Below are 13,838 nucleotides of genomic sequence, written 5' to 3' on the forward strand. Positions count from 1 at the left end.
TTAGTTTCTAATTAGTAGGAGAACAGTTAAACTCATTATGACACATACTTGCTTTGGGTATAGTTAGATAAGTGAGGTTATCTATATGTGTTATCATGGAAAGATCCACATTCATTTTATTAAGTGGCAAGGGCAAGAAGAAAAACATGTTACTTTTATCCATTAAATTAAAAATAGAACGTATTTCTATACTACATCTCTATATTGTAAATCCTAGAGTCATCTTTTTTTTTTTTTTTTATGTTTCTCACTGCCTCTTTGATCAGGTCTTTATTCAAAATTAGCTGTCCAAAATGATTTGACCTTTACCGAATAAACAAATTTAAGTTTATGCAGCAGCCTTTTCCTCTGTAGTGGGTTTCTTTTCTGTGGGCTTCTTTTTAGCAGGCTTCTTTTCAGCTGCTGGTTTCTTGGTCACTGCAGCTTTTTTCCCACCAAAGGCTTCTTTGGCTTCTTCAGCTTCTTAACGCAAACAGCCTCCTTTCCCTTCTTTCCCACCACAGGCTTCTTGCCTGGAATCCCCTTCTCAACTGATTTGGCTTCTAGTGCTGCTGCTGCCCTATCCATCCGGATTTTGTGGTTCTTGGCCTGGCGAAGAATGGTGTTCTGGCGCATGGTCTTTGCATATGGGTTTAGCTTCAACATGATTCTCAGGTTTTTCAGTGGATTCTTCTTCAAGACTCTGTGATGAATCTTCTTGCTTGGTGCTCGGAGGGCTCTTTGGATCTCTGGGCTTTTCAAGATTCTGCTAAGGTCTGTATTGAGCATCTTGTGCATGGGGAGGTTGTAGTTACTCTTGAGGGAGGCAGCTTTACACCAAGTGCCATACAGCTCCTCTAACTTGCGGAAAAGCAGTTTCAGTCCAAATGCAGAAACGTCCCACATGCCCCCTAGGAGCCAGTTTCAAAATGTTCAGTTTGCTTACATTAAGCAGAGTAATTCCAGGGATGTTTCTGAAGGCCTTGATGATACCATTGTCCTCATTATAAATGATGCAGGGTCCCCTGCACTGGATACGGCGATGGTTTCTCATTTTGCCTTTGCCAGCTCTCATTCGCTGCGAGGCGTAGACCTTTTTGATATCATTCCAAGCCTTAAGTTTCTTCAGGAGCAAAACAGCCTCCTCGGTCTTTTTGTAGCCTTCAACTTTATCTTCAACCACCAAAGGAAGTTCAGGAACTTCCTCTATACGATGACCTTTAGACATGACCGGCGCTGGTAAAGCCGAGGCAGCCAACGCAGAGCAGATGGCATATCGCTTCTGCGTTGTATTCACTCTGCGGTGCCAACGTCGCCAGGTCTTGGTTGGTGCAAACATGCGGCCCCCACGACACATATTTCCAAAAGCACCCTGGCCAGAATGGTGAGTGCCGCCGCCTCGAACCCAGGAATTCAAGCCACAGCTCTGCCAGTACCCCAAGACTCAGCACTGGTTTGATGACCTGCTAATTCACTGACAGCATAGGGCTGTCTGTTGTTTTTGCGCAAGTTGGTATGAACAAAGTTCATAATATCTGGTCGAATGGGAGCCTTGAACACAGCAGGCAAAGTGACACTTTTGCCAGATGACTCCCCCTTTTCAGAGTACACTGATATCAGTGGACGAGCACACGCCATGGCGGGGAGAGGACAAGGCCACGCTCCTCTCAACCCGGCGGCTCCCACAGGAAAAGCTAGAGTCATCTTTTAAATTATACACACTAGACTCTCATTTGTGGTAACCTCTCAGTGAGGGCATGAATTTTGGAGAAATACTGTAAAGCAGAGAACTTTAATTTATGTATATTGTTAAAACTCTTTTGCCACAAAAATATATGCATCAGTAGCTTTCTTATTAAGATATTAAAATAGGTCAAACAAAGAAAGTAGCTAATAAGATAGAGTATGTTAATAAGATAGAATGATTGCTGCATGATACAACACACAAAACCTGAATTTTGAATGGCTTAACACAAAGATATTTATTTTTGTGAAGATGAAACCTTATGTACATTGTCCTGGCCACACTACTATCAGGTGACCCATGGATCCAGGCTGTTCCACCTTCTAGTTCCACCATCACAACACAAACTCTCCGGGATGTTGCTGAATGAAAGAGAAAGCATAGAGGTGGCATACTGACTCCCATATTCTTTGGCCTGAAAGTGGCAAACTGCTTTTTCTCATATGTCAGCAGCAAGGGCTAGTCCAATGACATGTGATGGGGACAAAAACTATACATACCATTAAATTATACTTTATTCTCATTTTCATCTTCCTATTTTAAGCCTGCATAAAGTACTTTGGTGATAGAGTCCTTCTTTTTATCACCTGGGACACATTATGGAATAGTGGGAAGATAAATGAATTATTGATAAAAGACAGAAGGTTTACCTCTGGCTGGCAGGAGTGGAAGAGTGTGGGCTGTACACCAGTTCAGATCAGGGGTTTAGTCCCAGTATAGTCACAAACTATTCTGTTAATTCAGGCACATCCCAAGCTCTATGAACCTCAGTTTCTTCATCTCTGAAGTTGGTCTAATAATATGTCAAAAGTCTGTTGGAATGCATGTAATGTATGTAAAACGCCTGGCACAGTGCTTGATATATCTTAAATCTTTATGAATGGGAATTATTACTCTGGTTATTTTGACCACAAACGGAACCACCTTTACCTATTTTTTTAATTAAAAAATTAGTCAAGGATGTATCAGAGTACATGAATCGCTGTAGGACATGAAATATTGAATCAGATAAAAATTGTTACTTGGCAAGTAAAAATCAAATAAAAATTTCCCCTCAAATAGTCTATTATATAATTTAGGTGTGGAGGTGTCATCCCAACTGGATGAAACTCAGTGATCCTAGAATTTGTGTCAAGGACTAACTCCTTCCCTGCATGCCATGCAAACCACCGTTTTCATTCATTTCACCATTACCAAAAATCTAGCCCCGGATTAGATTTGCCAACATACATTCAAGATAACCTGATTAAAATGTTCTATGAATGTAGTGGACTCTGGCCCTCCAAGCCCTACATATACAGTGCCAGCCCAGTGTGTTCTGCACATATCATCTCAAGGGACTATCATACTTATTTCTCAAACACTCCTTGGAGATAATGTGCATAAAACATTTAGGTTGCAATGTGTTCAACTGTGCTGCGACAAAAGCACAGGACACCTTCCATTTTTGCCTTTCTTCATGATCTCAAAGTAACGGCTAGAAATTCTCCCTCCAGGTTTTTATCTCTGAACGCTGAGTTATACTATCTGAGAATGTGGCTCCCGCTCACCTCTCTCATAGCTGTATCTTCTCCACCACCCAGCTTAACAACAAATCACCTCATACAACTCAATAGCAAATGAACAAACACTCCAATTAAAAAATGGGCAGAGGACCTGAATAGGCCTGAAGACATACACATGGCCAACAGGTACATGAAAAGGTGCTGAACATCACTAATTATCAGGGAAATACAAATCACAATCAGGTATCACCTCACACCTGTTAGAATGGCTAACATCAAAAAGACAAGGCATAAAAGTGTTGGCAAAGGTGTGGAGAAAAAGGAACGCTTGTGTACTGTTGGTGGAAATATACTTTGGTGCAGCCACTATGGAAAACAGTATGAAGATTCCTGAGAAAAAAATAACAATAGAACTAACATATGATCCAGCAATTCAACTTCTGGGCACATATGTAAAGAAATGGAATCACTATCTTGAAGAGATGTCTGCATTCCCTTGTTCATCACATCATTATTCACAACAGGCAAATATGGAAGTGACCTAAGTGTCTGTCTGCAGATGAATGGATAAAGATGTGATGTATGTGTGTGTGTGTGTCTGTGTGTGTGTGTCTGTGTGTGTGTACAGACACATAGATGAGTACATACCTACATGTGCACAATTCTTGGCTTTTGTGTCTCTGATATTCTTACTCTGCTACTCTTCCTGTGGAAATAAGTCTCCAGTTTTATAAAAGAAGTTGAAAGAACTTGCACTGAGGGACTTACCTTGTGGTCCAGTGGTTAAGACTCTGCGCTCCCAATGCAGGGGGCCTGGGTTCGATCCCTGGTCAGGGAACTAGATCCCGTGTGCTGCAGCTAAGAGAGTCCACATGCCACAACTAAGACCTGGTGCAGCCAAATAAATAAATATTAAAAAAAAAAAGAACTTGCATTGAGTGTTATTTTAAAGTCAGCTTTTTAGGATTACATTTGTGCTTTTCATGAAGGAGTCTTTCACTATACACATAGCAACTTATATTTCCTTTTGTCATGGAGACTTATGATTTAAGTTAAAGCAGTCCCTGAGCCTGTCTGTGTTTTTGTCTGGATTAAGAGTTGGAGGTTTATGCAGAAAAGAAGACTTTTCTCTTCTTTGACAGGAGCGTTCATCAATTTATCTTGAGTGTCCTGTAGAGCAAATCCATTATAAATATAATGCTAATGCTGGCATTTAGGCAGAAGTGATGACGTTCCAGGCAGAGTTCTAATGTTTATAGCTCAAGGAGGGGTGGATTTTAAAATCTTAATAAAATTACTGAGACATTATCATGATTGACTTTTGTAGCCATTATCTTGTCTAAATATTATCTTCTACCATGGATGTGTACGGTAAAAAACAAGTAAATTCATTATGTTACTGGATTCTCATATAGATTTATAAAGAATTTTAGGTAGGCAGGTGCAAGAATGGGAAACAGAGAGGATGACACTGGGAGGGTTGAGTAGGCCAGATGTGTGAGGAAAGTGTCAAAATGCTCATGTGAGCAGACTGTCTGATTAGATAATGACAGAACCGGAAGTGGGCATTTGATTGTTACTGAGATATGTGTTGTGATCTTCTGATTTCCTCCTGAATAATGAACACTTATACTTCTCAACCCTCTCTAAGAAATTCTCTGAAACAAGACGTTGCTTTGCAACATGTGGCTAAGAGACATAGCTGATTTTAGCCTGTCATTAACATGGTTCTGGGGCAGAAAAGCTGACACCTGAAGATGACACCTGAAGATTTTAGACATGATCAGTCTAAAAATACAGAATTCCTCAAAGGTTTCCCTCCATGGAAGTCATTTGGGTAATCTGAAGTTTTAATTTTATATCTGTGCTTTTATTACAGTACAAATACGCCAGTGTAGCCACATTATAAGCACGGGCATGCCATGCTCACACACAGAGGTATTCATACACATACACACACACATCAGCTTCTTTTTTATGTCATACATATTAGGGATATATAGATATAGATGCTTGATTAATTACAAATTCAAAATCATGTTCATTCATTAACAAAATCAGTTTTAAAGAACGTCAATTTGGGAGAAATCATTTGTTATTTGGGAAGTTATAAAATGCAAAACACCACAATGGAAAGAAATCACTGTGAATGTCAAAACCCCTTCCAAACTGCTGAGGACTTAAGTTGTCTTGGTATAAACTCACTGAAATTAGCATTCTTCACTCTTAAGAGAAATATGTAATTTTCTTCATCTCTTTGAAAAGAAATTATATGTATTTATAGCTCTATAAACTTATAAGCATCATCAGATAAAAATGAATAAACAATCATGGCAAATCAATTTTCCTTGAAATGCTGTTTGATCTGTACAAAGCAGACTACTTCAGATTTATAAATCGTGTCTTTCTGCTAACTGAGATTCAGCGTTCTGTCAATATTTAAAATTTTATAACTAATAGCCTTTTTTCTTCTAATTTTACTTCATCTGTTAAACATGAAAACTGAAATATTGATTTAAACAGGAAATGAACTTTTACTTAGGGCATCATGATTAATTAGTACGGCACATTCAATGTACATGTGCCTGTCTTGAGATTAACAACAACAACAAAACAATAGATTTGAGATGAAAAAACAATAAAACGCTTGAATATTATTTATGGACACAATGTAGAAAATAACTTATCTATTCTTAATGAATTTGTCAAAATTCCTACAGTTTTACATGCTGAGGGAGAAGATAGATTATAAGTGAAAATATCAAATGTTAATACTATAAACTCTATTTCACTCAGCTTCAGAAATCAGATCCTCAGATCAATACTTTTGTTGAGACCTGGAAGTTACACATATATCTAATACTTGGTATTTGACATTTTCCATCCCTTCATTTATATGCCCCACATACCCGGCTTGCCAAAGAAGCCCAGGGCAGCTACTCACCTGTCTGCCCACTCTCCTTCTGAGAGTGTATTCTTGCTTAAATAAATCCTCACTTTACTTTCTTGACCTCCCTGTCTCGTTTCTGAATTCTTTCTGTGATGGCACAAGAACCTTACATTCACCAGGAGCATTTGTGCCTAGACAACTCAGGGGACAGACAAAGAACACAACTTAATATGATTTTCCAACCTTTCCTCTCATGGCCTCCTCCTTCCTACCTGCAGCCTCTCACCTGACCCTCCATCCCCAAACAGTCCCAAACAACCTTCCCTCTCTCCAGGTTTATTGTGATGGCTAATTTCCTGAAATACATGTTTCTACTCTTTATAGTTTTTCCAGGATTGATATTGGCTAAGAGAGTCAGCAGAACACTTTGCTGAAAAACTATCACTACACAACAAAACTTATGTTTACTAACATTTGCTAAAGTCCTTGGTATTGCATAAAATTATTAGTTAAAAAAAAAAATTATTAGTTAAACTTAGCATCTGTATTTCATGGATTTCCAAAAGAACCATGGATTTCACATACTCTGGCAACGGAACATGTTTAAAAGACTTAAGTGTCTTTTAAACATGTCTGCTTGGTGCAACTTAAGGAAATTAACGGTAAGCTGAGAGTTCCTTCTCTACCGTACACATAATACTCAGCATTAAGTCTGTTTGTTCTTTGAATCCGGGGACTGACACTGAATTCTAGCAACTGTTGAATCTATTACTTAATGTAAGATGAAAACAGAATTAATAATGCTGGAAAAAAGGCACTTGAGAAAATAAATCTGCTAACCAAACTTTTATGACTTCATAATCATCTATCTGCCCTGTTTTGCTGGGCAAATTCTCCACTAGTAGTGTTAAAAGGAAAAATCCCTACCTGTAGCAGCATTTGTCTAGGTGGTATAAAACTGAACACTGTGGTTCATCAAAAATGTTCTAACCAGCTGAAGCTGAAAAAATACCATTATCTTTTAATGACTCTTACTGGACCTAACTGAAGGGGCTTTTCTGTCCAACAAATAGCAGGATTTATTTTTTACCCAAAATACATACAGACCTATGGACAATTCAAGTCCTCTCTAAAGTGTTAGTTTTCAATCCTTAATTAGCATAATCACTAAGTAACCCCCTTTCTAGCTAAAAATCTCCAAATCACCTCCACCACCACCACCAGTACTTTGTTAATTTACTTACTGGTAAGTATTATAGCTGTCATATCTCATATCTCTGAGAGTCTTGGTTTATGTTTAACAAAGGTTTAGGTTTTAAAACCTTGCTTCTCAAAGTGTGGTCCACGGACCATAAGCATTGATCTCACCTGGGAACATGTTAGAATCCTCAGACACTTCCCCCAAGAACTACTGAATCAGAACTTGCACAATAACAACATCCCCAGGGGATTTTTATGCAGAATTAAGTTAGAGAGGGGCAGGTCGAGGGCAGGATTTATCAGGGGTGAATCCGTGGACAAGTAACATCAAAAGCACCTGAAGAGTACTGGCACAAAAACAGAAATATAGATCAATGGAACAGGATAGAAAGCTCAGAGATAAATCCATGCACATATGGTCACTCTTTGACAAAGAAGGCAAGAATATACAGTGAAGAAAAGACAGCCTCTTCAATAAGTGGTGCTGGGAAAACTGGACAGGTACATGTAAAAGAATGAAATTAGAACACTCCCTAACACCATACACAAAAATAAACTCAAAATGGATTAAAGACCTAAATGCAAGGCCAGACACTATAAAACTCTTAGAGGAAAACACGGGCAGAACACTCTATGCCATACATCACAGAAAGATCCTTTTTGACCCACCTCCTAGAGAAATGGAAATAAAAACAAAAATAAACAAATGGGACCTAATGAAACTTCAAAGCTTTTGCACAGCAAAGGAAACCATAAACAACACGAAAAGACAACCCTCAGAATGGGAGAAAATATTTGCAAATGAAGCAACTGACAAAGGATTAATCTCCAAAATTTACAAGCGGCTCATGCAACTCAATATCAAAAAAACAAACAACCCAATACAAAAATGGGCTGAAGACCTACATAGACATTTCTCCAAAGAAGATATACAGACTGCCAACAAACACATGAAAGGATGCTCAACATCACTAATTATTAGAGAAATGCAAATCAAAACCACAATGAGGTATCACCTCACACCAGTCAGAATGGCCATCATCAAAAAATCTACAAACAATAAATGCTAGAGAGGGTGTGGAGAAAAGGAAACCCTCTTGCACTGTTGGCAGGAATGTAAATAGATACAGCCACTATGGAGGACAGTATAGAGGTTCCTTAAAAAACTAAAAATAGAACTACCATATGACCCAGCAATCCCACTATTGGGCATGTACCCTGAGAAAACCATAATTCAGAAAGAGACATGGACCACAACGTTTATTGCAGCACTATTTACAATAGCCAGGACATGGAAGTAACCTAAGTGTCCATCCACAGATGAATGGATAAAGAAGATGTGGCACATATATACAATGCAATATTACTCGGCCATAAAAAGAAATGAAATTGAGTGATTTGTAGTGATGGTGGATGGACCTAGAGTCTGTCATACAGAGTGAAGTAAGTCAGAAAGAGAAAAACAAATACCATATGCTAACACATATATATGGAATCTAAAAAAAAAAAAAAAGGTTCTGATGAACCTAGGGGCAGGACAGGAATAGAGACGCAGACATAGAAAATGGACTTGACGACACGGGGAGGGGAAGGGTAAGCGGGGACGAAGTGAGAGAGTGGCATGGACATATATACACTACCAAATGTAAAACAGACAGCTAGTGGGAAGCAGCCGCATAGCACAGGGAGATCAACTCGGTGCTTTGTGACCACCTAGAGGGGTGCCATGGGGGTGTGAGAGGGAGACGCAAGAGGGAGGAGATATGGAGATATATTTATACATATAGCTGATTCACTTTGTTATAAAGCAGAAACTAACACACGATTGTAAAGCAATTATACTCCAATAAAGATGTTAAAAAAGAAAAAAAAGAAGCACCTAGGGAGCTTGTTTTAAATGCAGGGTCCTGGGACCCATGTCAGATTTATCTGATCAGAATCCTGTCAGGTAAAACCTTGGGAATCTGAACTTTAAACAAGCAGCCCAGGTGATTATTATGTACATTGAAATGTGAGAACTACTGCCTTAGAAACTGCAGTCATCAAGTAGTTTTTTTTTTTAAATCAAGAGAAGCATTGGAGACTTTTTTTGCCTCATAATTTTATGAAATTTAAATGAGAATTCAGTGCCTGGTTTTAAATTTAAATTACTCTGTGGAGAGGATCACTTCCTTATATATTTGCCTAACTGTAACTTTACAGTGATATAGGTACCTCTGAAATTCTGTCATGTGTCTTGCATCATTCATAGCTTGCCTTTTACTATGATTAATTTTATATATTGGACATTTTCTGGTATACACTATTGGTACATCTTACAAGTCAAATAGGAAAGCATTAGAAATATCAAGTTAAAACAAAAGGAGAGAATCTGATGTTAGTTTTCAAATGTCAGGATATACAAAAATATTGCAGTTGTGCAGGTGTGGGTGTGCATGCACATGTGTGTGTTAAGAAGGGTGAAAAAATCTTTAACCTTATTACTGGCTTGGTTTTTGATTCAATTTTTCTACATTCAGAAGTCATCATATTACTTATTCTAAATGTTTGCTAGTACAGCTATTAAATAATATACAATATAAACTGGTGATATGAGTAATTCAACATTTAAGCGTCTTGGTATAGCATAACATCATGTATATATATGTTACTGCTTCTCCTTCCCCGTTTTCTTTTCTTTTTTCTTTTTCTTTGAATACTGGCTTGATGAATAGTGAAATGACTATGAGAAACTTGGCTGGAAAAAGCAACTTTCTCCACTTACCCTTAGATCTTTCTTCTGGCAGGAGTGAACAAGGCGAGGAGTGATTGTCTGAGGCACAGAGGTGGCTTTGGCATTCTAAGCACAGGGGGAGCTTGTCTTTTGGAATCCTGGGTCAGGTAGATTATGGGTTTTCCCAGAACGTCCTCTTGAGGCTGGCTCGTTTTTTCTTAACTTTCTCTGATAAGGCTATTTTACGATATATCTTTTATTTTTACTTCTTTTTTTTTTTTTAAAGAAGCTGATATGGCTTTTTAAACAAATAATTAATTAATTAATTTTGGGCTGCATAGGGTCTTCATTGCTGCGAGTGGGGCCTACTCTTCGTCACGGTGCGCGGGCTTCTCATTGCGGTGACTTTACTTGTTGCGGATCACGGGCTCTAGGCACACGGGCTTCAGTAGTTGTGGCACGTGGGCTCAGTAGCTGTGGTTCACAGGCTCTGGAGTGCAGGCTCAGTAGTTGTGGTGCCCGGGCTTAGCTGCTGTGCGGCATGTGGGATCTTCCCAGACCAGGGCTCGAACCTATGTCCCCTGCATTGGCAGGCGGATTCTTAACCACTGCGCCACCAGGGAAGTCCTGATGTCTATTTTTAAAAAAATTTCTAGGTCCCGTTCTCCACCAATTGAATCAGACTTCCCAGAAGAGGGGCCTGGGAATCTGTGCTTTCTCTTCTTCTAACATAAGTTTTGAGTGGTAGAATGAGAAGACTTAGACTCCTTAAACTGTAATTTATTCTGACTATAATTAATTTTCATGAATGGTGGAAAAAAAGGGAAGAATTTTTTTGTGGTTGTGTGGATTTCTGTGAAGCAGAATTCTAAATAATTCTTTTTAAAATTTTTTTAACATCTTTATTGGAGTATAATTGCTTTACAATGGTGTGTTAGTTTCTGCTTTATAACAAAGTGAATCAGTTATACATATACATATGTTCCCATATCTCTTCCCTCTTGCGTCTAATCTTGTTTCGTTTATTTTGGTGTCATTTTGGTGGAATCCTCAACGTTTTTAACTTTACTATAACAATTAACTAAACCTGGCCAATTAGTTAACCACATGAACCACTGTAAATATTTGTATTTTATAAATTCTTAATTATCAGAGGGAATTCACTATAATTTGCACTGAATAAATTTACTATAAATTTGCATATTTGTTTTAATTTATTCAAAATGGTTAATTTATATTATTCACATTTTTATTCAAATATATCTCTTTATGTGTTACTAGGTTCATGTGCATGGTAATTGAATAAATATGCACTCGACAGCATTAATATTTAAATTTCTTCCATCTAATTTGTGAGGTCAATGTTTATAGATTTTTTTAAAGAGTCTGAATTCAGGATATAGAAGCAAAGTTTTTAAAACTTAGATTGCTTTTAATTCTAACATCTTTTAAACTACAGAAATCTATTGACAGTAAAGCAATAAAAAGTAGTGCTATAACAGTTAAGGAATGTCAGGGCAAAAGAAAATAATGCAGATTTATATTAATGAAATGGATTTATATATTAACCTTTACTGCTATACTGTTAGTTTACATTACACTTTTGTTTGCCTCTGTCTGTGTGATCCTTTTAGGTGTAAAGAAGGCTCAGCAGGTAAAAATTGGGGCAATTTTGACAACATGGGTTGTGAAAGTTATCTGAAATCATTACAATGCTTGGGCCAATCTTGCTAAGATTGAAATAAATGTATTTTAATTTCCGAAAGTGAAGTGTACTCAAGCCAATATTTTTAAGAAAGTATAAAAATTATATATAGGGCTTCCCTGGTGGTGCAGTGGTTGAGAGTCTGCCTGCCGATGCAGGGGACGTGGATTCGTGCCCTGGTCCGGGAGGATCCCACATGCTGCGGAGCGGCTGGGCCCGTGAGCCATGGCCGCTGAGCCTGTGCGTCCGGAGCCTGTGCTCCGCAACGGGAGAGGTCACAGCAGTGAGGCCCGCGTACCGCAAAAAAAAAAAAAAAAAATTATATATATTATGTTTGATTTCCTTATTGGTTGTTCTGTGAGAAAAGTTGTGAAAGAAGATGCCATTTGGTCTCACTGTATTTGTTTTATCAATGGTCATGTTATGCTTAACTTGGGCATTCAAAGCCTTGTTTTCTCACTCAGCTTTAATAATCAGTACAACACTAATTGATGAGCTGACCTTTAATACTATACCACATTGCTGGGGAGCAGGAAATTTCCCCCTCTACCCCTCTTGAGTCCTTGTGACTGGACTAACTAACAATAAAATTAACACAAGACAGATTAACAGGAGAAAAAAGAAACAAATTTTCATTTGTGCACACTGAGGTCTCACAGGAACAGGACCTAAGAAGTGGCCAAAGTAGGCAACTTTTATACTTTTTAGACAAAGCAATGATAAAGTGAGGAATTTACAGGACAAAGAAACCCAAAGGACAAAGAAACTTAGGCTTTGGGTGCTTAATTAGTGAAGGATCTAAATAGAGTTTGGGCTTTGAGTAGTCAAAGAAGTAACAAGGTTTGTTTATACAGGATTCTTGGCCTGAATTCCCTGTCTCTGGTGATAAGGGTGTCCTTCTACCTCCAAATGCAGGGACAGCACCTTTCACCTGATAGAGTCATCTCCTGCTTTCAGGGAGACAAAGAGGAGGGTCAAAGTGTCCCTCTCACATTGGCCATTTCTTAAGTAACTTTAATTCAAAATGATTAATATGCCACTGAGGCAACATGTGGGGCAGCCTGCCTTCCGCCCCTATAATACCATACCATACCATACCATATCATACCAGGCAATTCTAGGCATCTTATGTTAACTTATTTGTAGATATCAAATATTATTATTCCCAAACACTAGTAAACAGTTCTTCTAGAAATCTAACTTTTTAGTCCCTTGCATCTTCTTGATTAAACAGTTGCTTTGTCATGTAGATTTTGCCTGAATTGTCTCAAAAGATTTTCTTTACTTTTTATTTTGAATAATTTATGATATCACTTATTAAACTAGAGGTGAACTTCAAAGCAACGCTGTAGGTATCTGTGAGCACAAGTAACAAAAAAATTGACTCAGTTTAATGAACAGCAAAATTGACTCTACTTTCAAAATTTGGAATGCAATATAAGAATTCTGTCTCACAGACTGTAACTTTTTTTTTTTCTTTACATAATGTTCTGGAATGTGTTTGACTAGATCCAAAGTCCAAAGTTATTGAAACTATAGACAGTAAAGTTACAGGCAGAGGTATGTTTCTTTTTATGGCATATGTGCCAAGTCAAAACCAAAATGGAGTATAAAAACATTTATAATGTAATTTTGGCAGGAAAGGAAACCTTAGAAGTATTTATCTAAAATAATTACAAACTCAGTTTAAAGTACAGGTTAAGAAGTGCATCTACTATGGTCTCAAGATTTATTGATTATTCTTTCTCATATAGTCTCTTCCATTTACAGTGATAATACTGAATAGCTCAGTTCTTCTCTCAACCCTCCCTGAGACAAAAGAAACATAAAGTTGCTGAAACACTGAGTGAAGGAGTCATGATCTAACAGAAGTCAGAAAGAACATGATCCAACACAGAGGAGTCATTATTCTGCAAAATAACCCCCAGAGAATAAGTCAGAGCCATTAGTTTCAAGGATTGAGGATTTATTCCATATACCTTTGTGAAGACTGTCCCCCAGATCAAAGGCAAGGGTGGGACTTACAAAGGCAAAAGCCACAGGAGGATTTCTCAAGGAAAAGGCATTGGTCAATTTATACAAATCCTTGATTTGGCAACTGG

The 13,838-nt window shown here is 38.0% G+C and overlaps 1 pseudogene; it reads right to left on the minus strand.

The window, feature by feature from the left end:
* Positions 1-328: 328 nt before the first annotated feature.
* Positions 329-1,663, minus strand: LOC115848354 (large ribosomal subunit protein uL4 pseudogene; annotated as a pseudogene).
* Between the last annotated feature and the right edge of the window lie 12,175 nt (positions 1,664-13,838).

Source organism: Globicephala melas, chromosome X (assembly GCF_963455315.2).
Source record: "Globicephala melas chromosome X, mGloMel1.2, whole genome shotgun sequence".
NCBI classification, from domain to species: domain Eukaryota; kingdom Metazoa; phylum Chordata; class Mammalia; order Artiodactyla; family Delphinidae; genus Globicephala; species Globicephala melas.